Raw genomic sequence first — 14,281 nt, forward strand, 5'->3', positions numbered from 1 at the left:
CGTCGAGGCAAGGAGTAGCAGAGGTTCCTAATGTCATTCTGCTACACATTCTTCTTCAGTTGTCGCTCCAGATCTGCGATATTTTGTGGTGACCGAATCTGGCGGCCTACTATGCTCCAGACATGCTCCAGACATGCTGGTGAAAGGTCTGGTGATCTTGCTGGCCAAGGAAGAGTATCATCCGCACGGAGGCAGTCCACAGATCTGCCAGCGGTATGTAGCCTGGCATTATCTTGTTGGAAAATGGTCCCAGGATGACGTGTCATAAAGGGTAATGAAACCGGCCGCAGTGGTATCAACATATAGTTGAGCTATTAAATATGTACGGAGGATGCCTAAAGATGACCTGCTGTCATAAGAAATAGCGCCCCACACCATCACACCAAGGGTTAGGGCTGTATGCCTTTGTAAAACAAAAGCTGATAGGGACCGCTGGTCCCGTCCACTCCAGACACGAACACGGTGGTCATCTGCTTCAAGAATGAAGCGGGATTCATCGCTGAATACTATACGATGCCAGTCTGATGGCAGCCATGATGATCAGCTGCGACACCATTCCAAACGACTCCGCCGATGTTTTGGGGTCTTAGGTCCCAATCACATTACGTTTCGGCTACGCGGGACTTCACGTCGAAAGGGACAATTCTCAAAATCTGCACAATTCCGGGAAACACACGTAGCTAGGTTACCATTCTCACTTACTACAAAGACTTGAACGCCAAACAGTAATCGATTATCGTTCACATTGGGATCACGTGATCCTTCAGAAGCAGAACTTTCGTCTGATTGGTTGTCTCTACCCGGGTCCCGAGACATTTTCGGCGAGGTTTGAAAAACTCCCGTGTAGCCACAACATTTTTCCGTAGCTAGCGGGACTTCGCTTCGAGCGGGGCTCTTTTTTCTAGGAATCCTCACATTTAAACCGTTGCTACAGAATCTCGTTTCTCAGAAAAGTCCCGTCTAGCAGGGACTGTAGCCATATGTGATAACCTCTTTAAAGGCCTCTGCGAGCGTAACCCCGCCTCAGACAAGCGCAGTGAGATGGTGCACGGTACCACATAAGGTATAGACGTGGCTGTAGTACGTTGAATAGTCGACTATGATACCGTTGGGGCGGTTCGGTCTTGGCGAACAATCATTCTAGCTTGCCTCGCATTTGTGCTCCTTGGCCTTGCAGAGCCTTCGTTTCGTCGGCAGTTTCCTTGTAGCAACCATTGCTGCCAACATCTTTGCACAGCAGTGTCTGTACGCTGCAAGTGGCCGCCTATTGCTCGATATGACCACCCAGCTTCACTCAACCCTACAATGCGACCACGTGCGAAGTCGTTTAGTTGTCTGTAAGGTCTTCGATATCGTCGTAATGGCATGTTTAGTTGCTCCTTTATGGAATTACAATGGCAGAACAAAAAGAGATAAATTTTACGTCTCTGTTACTGGTTTTATACTTTGGCACTAGTAATACGCGCTATGATCGGAATTCCTGTTCATTTGCCTTGAAACTTTTATCATTTGCATGTTCGATCAAGATGTTTTTGCATACCAAATTTCGTCACGATTTCAAAAATCCTTCTTAGTGCTTCGATTTTTTTTCAAAAGAGTGTATTAAGGGTATAAATCAGGGATGGGCAAACTTTTTCGGTCGGGGGAAAAAAAAAAAAAAAAAAAAAAAAAAAAATTGGCGGACCATGATAAATTTTTATAAAATTTAAAAAATAATATACAAGTATTGCAATTTAAATATGCTAATGAAATGAATGAAATTGCGATTTCATTTTTAAAAATTCTTATATTGAAGTTCGAAGTGAGATGTACTGATTCTAATGAACGAGGCTAAATGCTCAACTGTCAGTCTACTTCTGAAATAATTCTTTCTAAGGTTTATTGTTTAAAACAGGCAGAAAGAATGTGTATAAATGAAATTTCATTGGAGAAATATATTACATATCGGAAGACTAGTTCTCATCAAACGAATTACGTCACTGAATGATTTAAATCTAAATTTGAAATCCCCATCTCTTCACATTTATTGAGGAGAAAATTTCAATTATTATATTTATGCACAAACTCGGATAAGCTTATAGTTTATTTTTAAATAATATTTGCATTTTTAACTGCAGTCTTTCCGAAATTCTGTTCATTTCATCTTCTGTTATTCCGATTCGCATTCCAGGAAAGGCTGTTCCGTTGACAACTGTCCATGAGCCGTTAATCAGTAAAATGCCTACCTCATTTTTTAAGTAATTTTGAGGGTACTATAATCAGAAGTTGTCAATGTCTTCTAACTTCTATCATATGGCTTTAATATTTTAAATAGCGTTTGTTTTCTTGAATATTCGGAGCTGCTGCTTGTAAATGTGAACGTGAGTGAGTGAACATTAATATAAATAAGCAATTATAATAATAGTTGATTATTTTTCGCGAATGATATAATATTTCAGTTTAAGTGCAATTTAAAGAAATTAAAATATTATAGATATTATTACAATTTCAAGATTACCATATCTTGTAAGAAAATGAGCATTTCTCAGTTTTCAAATTTATACGTTCTTTCAATTTAGTTAGGTCAATAAGACTCGAATACTCTTTCGGGTATTAATATTTTCATTTTGAATAAAATCCAATCCAGAATAAAAATACAGCAGTAAGATTTTGAAAAATATCTGAAAGCTTTCCGATTTTATATTACGCCGAAATGGTTTTTTTTTTTTTTTTTTTTTTTTTTTTTTTTTTTTAAGTTTTTTGTGCAAACATTTATTTATTAAATATCATATTCTTCGCAATTAAACCATAAAATTCACAGCAATATCGGAAATATATTTTAAAATGAGCATATCTTTAGAAATTCCGATACATAGTCTCGCGCGTTGGAGATAATATTTTTTTCCCGTACAGTGTTGCCATTGCTCGCTTTGAAATCGTTGAGTTTCTTAATCAAAAATTCGTAAAGTTTTACAAAATATGAAATAGATAATAAAACAAATTCCAAATTCGTGTTTTCAGTTGCCCATATTCTAGCGGAGTACAACTTATTGAAAATCTCTGATGTCTCTAGGTACCGTTGTTTTTTCACAGGGCGAGAAACATATATGCATTCATGGAAATTCTTCATTACTTAATTCCTTTAAATATGATGCAGGGCTCTAATATTTGGTGGCAACAATTTGAAAAGTGAACCGACATTTATAGTGAACAAACACGAACAAAATGCCAAATCGAAATTAATAGCCCTTCTGTGCTAACGCCTTTTGGGCTAAAAAAATGAAATTATTGACTAGTTGCGACAGCGCAATCTTTGACAAAATGCCATGTATAAAATCAATATTTGTTTCTTAATGCTATTTTGCAAACAGTTTTTTAACAATTAATACGATTAGTATACTTAAGAGATGTTGCTTCGGAAAGGATGTGCTCTGTACCTTTATTATAAATTTCTCTTCTGAATGTATACGACTACTTCCATTCAAAATAAAACGCAAGATAACGATAAAATTCTGTAGCAACTGGTCGTTACCTATATCATGGGTTTCCCAATTAAATTTATTTGCGAATATTTTTATGGCTTGAGTAATATACCGGAACTCCTTCAGTGCTTTTAATACATCATAAAGAAATGAATTCATTGTAACGGAGAATTTCGTGTGGTTCTGGGCCAATATGCATTTAAATTGAAAGTATTATTTCTAAAGAAAAATTCATCCATTTTATTTTTTTTCATGCTGCACTTTTAAATACAATAGACTAGTATATGAAACTAATTGGCATAATTTTAATCTTATTAAATTATAATGGTGGTATTAGGTAATTTATTTCTTGTAGTGTTTGTCGTTACCGATGATTGTGGGTTCTTTTCTTTTATTATTCGGCGTCAAATATAAAGTAAATCATTGCTTTTTAAACGTTTTTATTCAGAAAACTCCAGTACAACTATATCGTTCATGTAACTTTCAAAACTGTTCTACTCCAACTCCAACTACCGTTGATATGCTGCGGTTGTCGTGCAAGTAATGCCCGAAGTGTTCCAACACTCTTCAAGTGGTGTTCTACTGTTGAACCTGGCGGTAGACTGATACCTAAGCTATATTATGATCTTCATTGTGCAGATACTTGGACAGTGGTTCGATATTTAGATCTTCATGAAGTCTTTTATTTCTGACAAACATGTTAGCATTATTCATCATTCTGAGGAATTTGCTTTGCACAGTTTGTAGTTTTTTATGTCATTTTTTGAAGCTGTTGTCCATGCAGGAGAAACATATGACATGACAGGTCTTACAGTGGACAGATACATCAGACGTCTTTTGGCAAGATCAAAGTTTGAATATTTACCAATGAGCGGGTAGAGACATTTCATAACTTTAGTAGCTTTACTTGTGATGTGCTGGATATGATGGATCCAAGTCAGTTTGCTATTTAAAGTGACACCCAGATAGCGAGCTTACTTCACGATGGGGGCGGGTTCATAGTAATGAGCAATATTTTTCTTAATACAGATATTTTTCTTGGCTCTAGTGTAGAACTGGGTTCTCCTTCGATTAGCAACAAATTTTGTTCAATTTTTTCGATGCAACCCCATTTCTGGTTACCATGATAGTTTTGTTTTAGCTTCCTGATTTTTTTAAGTGAATAGACGTGTACATGGGCAAAGTTAAGACAGTGCGCAATGCCTAGTTTGTTCGATTCTCTAATTTTTTTAAGTGAAAATAGGTCGATGTGTGCATGAACATCGATTTTGCTCAATTCTTTGACTTCTTATTTTGGTTTTGTGTAGCGACCATCTTGAAATTTTGCCTTCCTGGCACCGATTTTGATGTCAAAAAAGAATCGCCAAAAAAACAAGAGTAAAACAAGATTATTGTAAACTTTTAACTTTTTCATTTTCCTTCTAATAATAAGGACTTGAGACTTAGAAGCATTAATGAGAACCTTCCAGTTGGCACACTAGGTTTCAATAGCAGGAATATGTTCTTGGAGTTTTCAGATGGCAAAATTAATGTTAGCATATTTCACAGCCAGCGCCGTGTCATGAGCATAACAGGCAAGCATATGATTATTAATGGAACTGATTTTGGGAAAGTCAATTACATAAAATAAGTACACAATTGGCCCAATTACCTAACCTTAGGGCAGTCCTGTATGTATTGTTCTAAAATTGGAGAGATCTTTACCAACAGAGACACAAAAGGTGCGTTTAGTAATAAACGAGAGAAGCAGCAAGTTGAATTTTCTACTGAAGTTGAGCAGAGTTAATTTTGAGACTAAACCTTCTTGGCAGATGCGGTCAAAAGCTTCGACCACGTCTAGCATGAGATTAGCAACATTTAAATTAGCATGAAGTGCAGCACCTGATAATTCACTAATCCAGAGTAACTGTTTCGTAGTGGAGAGTCCTTCTCTAAAACCGAATTTCTCGAAAGGTAGGAGATGAAAGTAAGGTTTCGTTTTATTTAAAATAACACCTTCAAAGATTTTTCCAAGTCCAGGAAGTAAACTAATTGGACGATAGCCGTCCTGTTGCGTGTGTTTCTTTCCAGGTTTCGGGATGAGTATGATTTTTGCAGATTTCCATGGCGTGGGAAAATGCGAAGTCATGAGACAAGCGTTTACAATACTCGTGAGGTTGCCGATGATATTTGAAGGAAAATTTTTAATAGCAGTATTGGAGATATTATCAATTCCAAGAGCTTTCTCTTTCCTAAGATTTTTTATAATAGCCAAAATTTCCTCAGGAGAAGTTAACTTAGGAAGATACTTTATAAGCTCTCCTAGCGTGCCTTCGTGGTATAGTGGTTCTGCACTCTGGGCCGGTATTCCAGAGGTCCGTGGTTCGATTCCCGGCTTATTCCCGGCAATTAGGTTGAAATTGTTGTTCTACATGACTTGCAAAGATGTTAGCTTTAGAAGAGTCTTAAATTGCAACTAAAACTGCTCTAAAGATTTTTGCTTTATTTTAAACCTTTCCGCTCGTTATCTGTTTTGAATTACAATATGATAATCGTAATCGTTTCACATCGTCCGTTATACTGTTCCCCCCCTCTTTTCGCTGGCTTTGGCGTCCTTGTTCTTCACAGAGGGCGCCACTGCATCGCTCCTCCCCATTTAAGTGGGTGTTCAAACGGAGTAAAAAAAAAATATATATATATATATATATATATATTTGAAATCGACTAAAGGAGCAGTATCTAAAAAAAAAAACATAGGTATTTAAAACAAAAGATTTAACTCTTTATCATTAAAGCTACAAGAATTTCATCAACATTCTGTCTAAAGTCATTTGGTCCTACCTTCCTATATTTGAATCTGACACTGGCATATCACTTATTATATCTTCATAATCTAATCTATAGTACTCATCCAAATAGTCATCAAACGTTTTGCCATCTGGATCAAAAACTCGCTTAGGTTTAGAAATTACTTTAGCAAGTAAGAATTTCTTTCTAACCTTTATCCTACCTGTGTTATAAGGTATTTCTCCCACTTTCCTAACGTGCCTTCGTGGTCTAACGGTAGCACGCTGGGCCGGTATTTCAGAGGTCCGTGGTTCGATTCCCGGCGAAGGCGGTTGCTAATTTTTCATCCCTCTGGCTTCCAAAAAAATCCTAATGCCTCTAAAGTGTGAGTTGACTCAATCATTTCTTTTTCAAACTCTGATTTAGAATCACTTTTAGAATTTCTAACTTAAACATCTGATTCTTCAAAAACACTTCTTTCAAGCTGTTCTTCACCGCACTCATCACTTCTACTTCCAGTCCAATGGTTCCAATCTTCATTACCGAGTTCCTCATGATATGGTAATTTTGGGTAACCCTTTTGTTTAATATCATAATTATCACCATTAGAATTAGAAAGAAATCGTTTTCTGGTTATTTTTTTCAGTATCAAAATCCCTTTCAATATCATATTCATCAAGGTTCAGTTCATCTTGGCCAAGCACTTCTTTCAACTTCAACAATTTTTCTTCAATTTCTTTTCCCTTTAAAGCTTCCAAGCGTTTTAGGTTTTCTCTTTTCTACTCTTTTTTTACTCTTTTTTTACTTTCAACGTATTCTTCGCGCTTCTTCTTTCTTTTATTATCAACACGTCTGAGAGAATCTGCAGTCGTACTTGGATACCATTTAATAAATTCTGAATCCGGCTCTTAAAATCGTAAATTATACTTACGTTAAAATAATTCTTGCTTTTGCGTATCTTTTTCATCAACACTTAGCACTGCAATATATGTTTCTTCATTAGTAGGAATCTCATCATTTTTATATTTTCTTTAACCCCCTTATCTAAAGTCAAATCTCTCAAAAATTTCTTATTCTCATCCAGGTTTGGATCATTCCTAACTTTCTTCAAAAAAGACATTTCTTTCTTAACATGTTTTGATATTTCTTTTTCTTGACTTTTCAAACATTTTAAATAATCAGCCTCTTCCTTTTTTTTTTTTTTTTTTTTTTTTTTTTTTTTTTTTCAGTTTTCTGACGCGGACTTGCATCCCCGAGATTTACTTTTTAACTTAAATGTGTAATTATAACTCCCTTAATTGTAATGTTTTATCTTAATTGTGTTTTGTTAATTAAAACTATTTAAAAAGGCCAATTGAGTGTTTTGTTTAGGTTAGTTTTTGTTATAAAATGATTAATTAATGCAGAATTTAACTTAAAATATGTTCCAAGATATAAATTTTATAAAATTAAAGAACTCTTTCCACACATCCATTCCAAGAAAGATTTTGAATCTACAATAAAAATAAACTTTAAAATTTTTCGTACCTGCAATCAATAAATTTTGATAATATTTCGAATATAAAAAATTAAAAGCTTAAAATGTATGTGATGTAATGAAAAGATTTGTCTTTAATATAATTAGACTTAAATTCTCCATTTAGGAAGTATTTACGTTTTGATATTGAATAGATTTTCTATTGTTTTCTTCCAGCATGTTGATTATACACTGCTTTCTAACAGTGTTGCAGAATTTGGGGAATAATTTGATATTTTCAATAAGAAAAAAATTATAAAACTGGAAGGAGTTAATTATGGAAGAAAATTAATAGCTAATAATAATCCGCAGTATTTCTTGCACTGAAATGTGTTATCTGAGTGGTGATATCAAAATAATTCTTTTAACCAGGTTTTGATAAATTCAATGCAGAGAGCAAAATTCGTGTAATTCCGATATCTTTTTAATAGATGCAAATAATATCATTTCCTTGTACGAAGTAAAAAGGACGTATTGTAATAGCGAAAAATTTCGGGTACCATATTTCAACGAAAATATCCATTTTGGCCTCTATCGAATGCAATTGAACGATGTTTTTGCGTGAAAACGTACCTAAGAACAGAATAAAAGACTCTTTTCCCCAAAAAACATTATAAAACTGATTTAAAATGAATTCTAAAGAGATTTTTTTTTCGTGGCGTCTGTACGTACGTACGCACGTATGTACTCGTATAGCTAAAAAATGAGTGGCCTCAGAATGTTGAAATTTTGTGTATAGGACTGCTATAACATGTAGATGTACACTTCACATTTTGGTTGCAGTCGGCCGCACCAAAAGTATATAAATATATATATATATCCACTCTGTTACTCGGCTCAGTGAGCTCAGTTTCTTATTCTTATATGTTTATAAATTGTGCATTTTTTGCTTTAAAAATTATTGAATTATGTTGTTCTAAACTTACGGATAACATTTTTATGCCTTACTTAACCTGCATGCAATAATTGTGAGATTTTAAGCATTTTAAAAGTTTTTTAAGTGTGGCTAGGCCTAATTTTTGTTTAGCATGACAGCCATATTTGTTTACATTTGAAACTTAGCAGAATAGTGAATTTGTTGCCAATCTAGGGAAACTAAGCTTCGCAACAACAAAGTAATGTCTTCTTTTATTACTGCGAATTAAATTATGCTTAATTCATTCTGGAATTATCATTTAAGTTATTTGCTTGTTTTTGAGTAGAAACTGTAATTTTAATTGTACAAAATAGTTTTTTTAAATTGTTCTAACTGTACTTGGTGTTTTATGTTTTTCTATATCTGTCAATTTTTAATGAAAATTTTTCGAATTTTTATGTATTTTTGCCTTGCCGCGAAGTGAGAACTGAATTAATTAGTAGCGCATACGCATTAGGTAAGCGGAGCTGAATCGTCTGTGAAAAACTGTTTCTTTTTTATTTGTTTAATTTCTTTTATGCATCGTTTTAGATTTATTATATTATTTGAATAGGACATGTGATAATTCTTCAGATTATATAATTTTTGTGCACTCTGAGTTATAAAATGAATGAAATGTAACGCTGTTAAGTGGACCTAGCTATGGTAAATAAATATAGTGAACTTTAAAGAGTGCATTTATTCTATTGTGGTTTATGCACTATCGACGAAGTAGGTTTAATTCAAAATGCGTTAACTGTTAATTCATTATGTTTAAATGCAATGCAGGAAAATTGCTTATAATTTAATATTCCGTAGGAGGAAGTCTTGTGGTGTACACGTCCGATTTTTTATTTAAAATTTCCCAAATTTTAGCACTTTAAATTTCATCAGTTTATCGCGTAATTTACCAGAGAAATATCCAAGCAGAAAAATCACAAAAGTTCTGTTGTGAAGTTCAGTTTATAGTTTTAGAAGTTATACATGAATCAAATCAATTTACATTTAACTGGTAGTTCATTGAAGAGCTATTTTTCCATCATTTATCGCATTTCAATTTTCCTATTAAAAGTAGTTTATACTAATTATCCTTCTAATTCAGAGATTTTAATTAAAGTTTTTTAACATATTAAATAATTGCAATTCGCTTACTGATTGGTTTAATATTGCAACAAATTATATCAGATTTCTATCATTAAGTAAGTTGTACTCATTTAATAAGTGTTTATGGAAAATATGAACTTAGAACTGATAAAACATGTTTAATAAATGAATGTGGTTGCACATAGCAAGGTTCGTGTTACACTATATGTAGCATGCCTATATAAATGTCACAAAAGGAAATATGATTTATAAAATTTTAACTTCATTGTTTGGTCTTTTTTGCATTTCCAAGTTATGGAAGATATTTGCTGTAGTTTACTTGATGGTAAAGGTGAAAGGTTAAATTTTATAGTGACTACTATTTATGTTATCTGGACTATATTATATCATTTCCATAGTTTAAATGATATTAAGAAATCATTCAAAAGTTTTTACTCACCTGGAGGCAAATACGAGCACAAGGATTTTTAATTTCTTCCAGCTGTCAAACAGAAAATCAGTCAGAGTTCTTTTCTTGGGATTTTAAAAACGTGTAGAACTATGCTACGTTTTGCTTGCACAATGAAACTTTTTATCGACTTCTTTATGGCACGTTTGTAGGTCTTCAAAATTCTTCTTCGAAACATATTCTTAGCTTGAATACAGAAATTCTCTGTTTCTAACAATATCGCTAAAGAATATCTAGCCTATTAAAGGTTTGATTTCATTCCGTGTAAAAAATTATACCAGCGTAAAATATCCTGTTTTGCCATCGTATTTTATACCACGAATACAGATAGTTTCAGAATATTTCGCTTCGCAAGGGAAATATCACATTTAGAACTGTTTTAATGTTGTATACACGCACATATACACTTAAAAAAATAGAATGAAGCGAATGAATAATTTTATTTCATTAATAATAGATTATTTCATGTAATTTCGATAGCTTCTTAAGTAAAAATTGTTAAGCAATCGCAGGAATGAGTTCATTATAAAGCAGTACTGTAAACAGTTCGTAAGTCAACTGTCGATAACAAAATGACGGGTACTGTCTTCTACTCGTATAGATACATATAGAACTGGGAAGGACATCAAAATTCGAGTATTTAGTCGTACATTTAAGTTCCACTGCATACCTCAATTTAGACCGAGAACTAAAAGCATTTCCTCCGTATTCATAAAGGACCGCCGCGATTCCTGGGATACTTTGTCTATCACCAAACCACTTGAGGTGACTTTTCAAACGTCAGCGTTTAAACTGCACCTATGCCGCCCAGCCATTGGGCACTTAACAAACATCCACGCATTCTCCGGGATTCATACCTGGGCTCTAGCAATACGGCAGGCGGCAACTCTAACTACTATATCGAACAAAGCGGTTTTTACTCGAATAACTACGTTGGTCAAAATAAAAACAATATTATTATTATTATGTACAGGACAGCCAGTTTGACCTGCGAAAGTTAATTCAATCCAAAACTCACAAATATTTCAAAAATGAGCATAGTAAAGTGAGATAGGGAAAATGCTAATATATGACGCAAATCTGAAACTGATTTTTTAAGGATACGAAATATTTGTGTTTACATGCATGTAAACTATAAAAAGAAATTTTAAATTGAAGATTCTGTCGAATGGATTGCCAAATGTTTTTATAATAGGTCAGATTAAATAGATTTCTGTAGGACATGGATTAGCGTTATATTCTATTTTCAGCTGACACAATTTTTTGCGCTTGCAGCGAATAAAAATATATGTTTTATAATGGTGAAAAAAAATGGTAAGTAGTAGCACATTTAGTATATTGCACATGAACATTGTTGGGGAAGAGTTTTATAATTTTCAGAATATTGAGTTTAGCAGTAAAACGTATAATGAATCACAAAGATATTATCAGAGCCTGGTTTCCACAAAGGCAAATGGAGCACGTATCCCGACCTCTATCTTAAAAGGAACCTTTCAATCTTTCTATAATCCTTAAAATACGTAGAATTTTTTTTTTTTTTTTTAATTCCACATTTGAAAACTGTAAATGATTTCTTCACATTTGAAAGAAAAGGAAATTTTTCATTTTTCATTTTATTAACATAGTTGATTATTGAACTAAAAAACAATTTAATTGCATAAAATTTAGCATGTCTTAATAATTTAATTAAGATTTGTAGTAAAATGAATAAAAACTCTTTACGCTCTCCCCTTTTTTTTTTCAGAAAAAATTGCAAGATCCTGGTTTAGAATCCATTTAATTAAATGCCAAGGCCACCAGGAGGATTAAAGTATGTAAGTTCATACAATTCGCAGTTAATTGAAACCATTTAAAGCCAAACGTACAAAAAAGTGAAGCGCACTTTTTATGTAAATATCTAGGAATGCAAAAGTAAAATTGTGAAGTTATTTCATGATATGCTTTGCATGAAGCGTTCTGCATATGAAATACAATTCATATCAGTGACATGTACTATATTAAAAAAATTAGGAAGGGGTTCAGTAACAGGTTTTACCCCGAGCCTCTAGCTTTAAGAATAGTAAATTATACCTGATATAATTTTTTTTTTTTAAATAAGGGTCGTATGGGACCAAATGCTCTTTAAGAATTAACATATTAAGCATAATATTTTAGCTATATAAATCAGCATATTTCTATTCGAAATGTGTCGAAAAGTAAAGGAAAATTCAAACTTAAAAGTCCAGCCTAAAACAGGAATAACTTACGCAAGAAAAGGGAGAACGCTATGATATGGTTAATAAAAAACTTATCACGTCAATATACTAATTCAGACTTTAATAACGAATTGTAGGTTTTTTTAAATAATACTACTTTATATTTTTAATACTAGTAAAACAAATTTGATTCATTCTTATTACTTACTTACTATCTATTGGCATAAACCCTAAAATTTGTCTAATTCTATCCACCGATTTATTGCAAGTAAAAGCCATTTAGGAAGATTTTATCTGTAGAAAATAAATAATCAAATCAACTTAAGTAATAAAATCTACTATATAACAGTAAAATGGATTTGAACTGTGATCTTTCAGTAAATGATATTTCAATTACATATATACTGAAATTTTAAAAGACTTTTTCTTAAAATTTTTATTTGTTCGAGTTCGACTGTTTGCTTCCAGAACAGGAAGTGTTTCAAATATATTGTTAAAATTTGATGAAGACATTACGTTTTCATCCAAAGGTAAGTTAGCTCGATGTAAATTTGCTAGTTCTCAAAATAAATTTGAAGCGAGAACTTTTATTCACAAAAAAGTAAATCAGAAAAAGCATATATGTTGTAAATGAGGCTAATTAATTTTTGCGCTCTTCGTTAATTTCTAGCATAAATTCTTTAAAAATGAAATGGTTTTTATTTCAAGTTTACTATCAAAAGACTGTAAGTGAGTAAGGTGCCAATAACAGAAGGTATCAGACTTCTTTCGAAATACATTATTTCCCAGCCATTTAAAATGGTGCGATTAGTTTCCTTCAACGCTTTGGCAACTATAAAAACTTCGCTGTGTCTACAATACTTGAACGCAGAAATTTTGTCGTATATATGTTGAAACGTCAGACGGTTTCGCTTTTGCTGTACCGTCACTTCAGCTGCAGAGACAACTATGATGATAAATATAAAAGTTGATGGTAGACAAGAAAATACAAGATCGGCAATGGTAAATGCCGTAAAATCTTGTCTCTGATAAATCAAGAGATACCCTATCACATTGAAAGCTTGGGCAAAGTACAGAAGAAGAAGAATGAAAGACGGCACTGAAAATATTTCTTGAAAAGAGTCAACCATATTCATAATTTCTGAATATTCTTTTCGTAGAGAGAAATTAATTTTATTAAATGCTCCTTCTAATATTATTGTATTAATCTGCTCTCTAAATAGAATAAATGTCTTACAAAAGCGTCGGCAGATAATACAGTAAAAAATTGCTATTATATTAGCAAATACTGGCGACAAAACATCAAACATGAGAGCTTTGAAAAATAAGTAAATGTTATCCCATCAAGGAAAATCGTACAACTCAGGAGTGTTATAATAAATATACGCGCAGAATCTCATACAAGAATATATATTTGAAAACCATAACAGAAGAGTGGCATGAATAAAGGGGATAAGAAAATTAACGCCTAATAATAGATTTATAAAATGAATTTCACATTTTTTTTATAACTGAAATTTTTTAACCTGTTTTGCAGCAAATTCAGGAAATATTTTAGGGAATGTCGCTTGTAATACATTGCATACCACAAAGTGATAGCAAAAACATTTATGATTATGTATGCAATCGTAACTTTTAGATATTTAAGTCTGTTATTTAATTCAAAAATTGCCATTATAAAGATATCGAGGACGATAAGATGGCAAAACAAAGGAAAGAACAAGTATAAAGCCTTTTTACAAAAAAGTATCTTTTTAGATACTGTTTGTTCTGCATAAACATTTATTGGTGTGTTGGTGTTGGTGTATTTAATTATGGCAAAGCACACGAGGGCTATCTGCCTAAAGGGAGGGATGCCTTTCGTGGAGGACTTTCTAAGGGAAACTGGCTCGTATA

At 32.9% G+C, this 14,281-nt stretch overlaps 1 long non-coding RNA gene across 2 annotated transcripts in view; it reads left to right on the forward strand.

Annotated features, from left to right (window-relative positions):
- The window catches only part of LOC146996866 (uncharacterized), a 191,048-nt gene that overhangs the window by 82,927 nt on the left and 93,840 nt on the right, over positions 1-14,281 (forward strand). For both annotated transcript variants that reach the window (XR_015041726.1, XR_015041727.1), the window contains one exon: positions 11,935-12,004. This is a non-coding gene — a long non-coding RNA (uncharacterized LOC146996866). The remainder of the gene's footprint in view (positions 1-11,934; positions 12,005-14,281) is intronic.

Source organism: Stegodyphus dumicola, chromosome 6 (genome assembly GCF_044657685.1).
Source record: "Stegodyphus dumicola isolate Sdum_Otavi_A_Nest chromosome 6, ASM4465768v1".
Lineage (NCBI taxonomy): Eukaryota > Metazoa > Arthropoda > Arachnida > Araneae > Eresidae > Stegodyphus > Stegodyphus dumicola.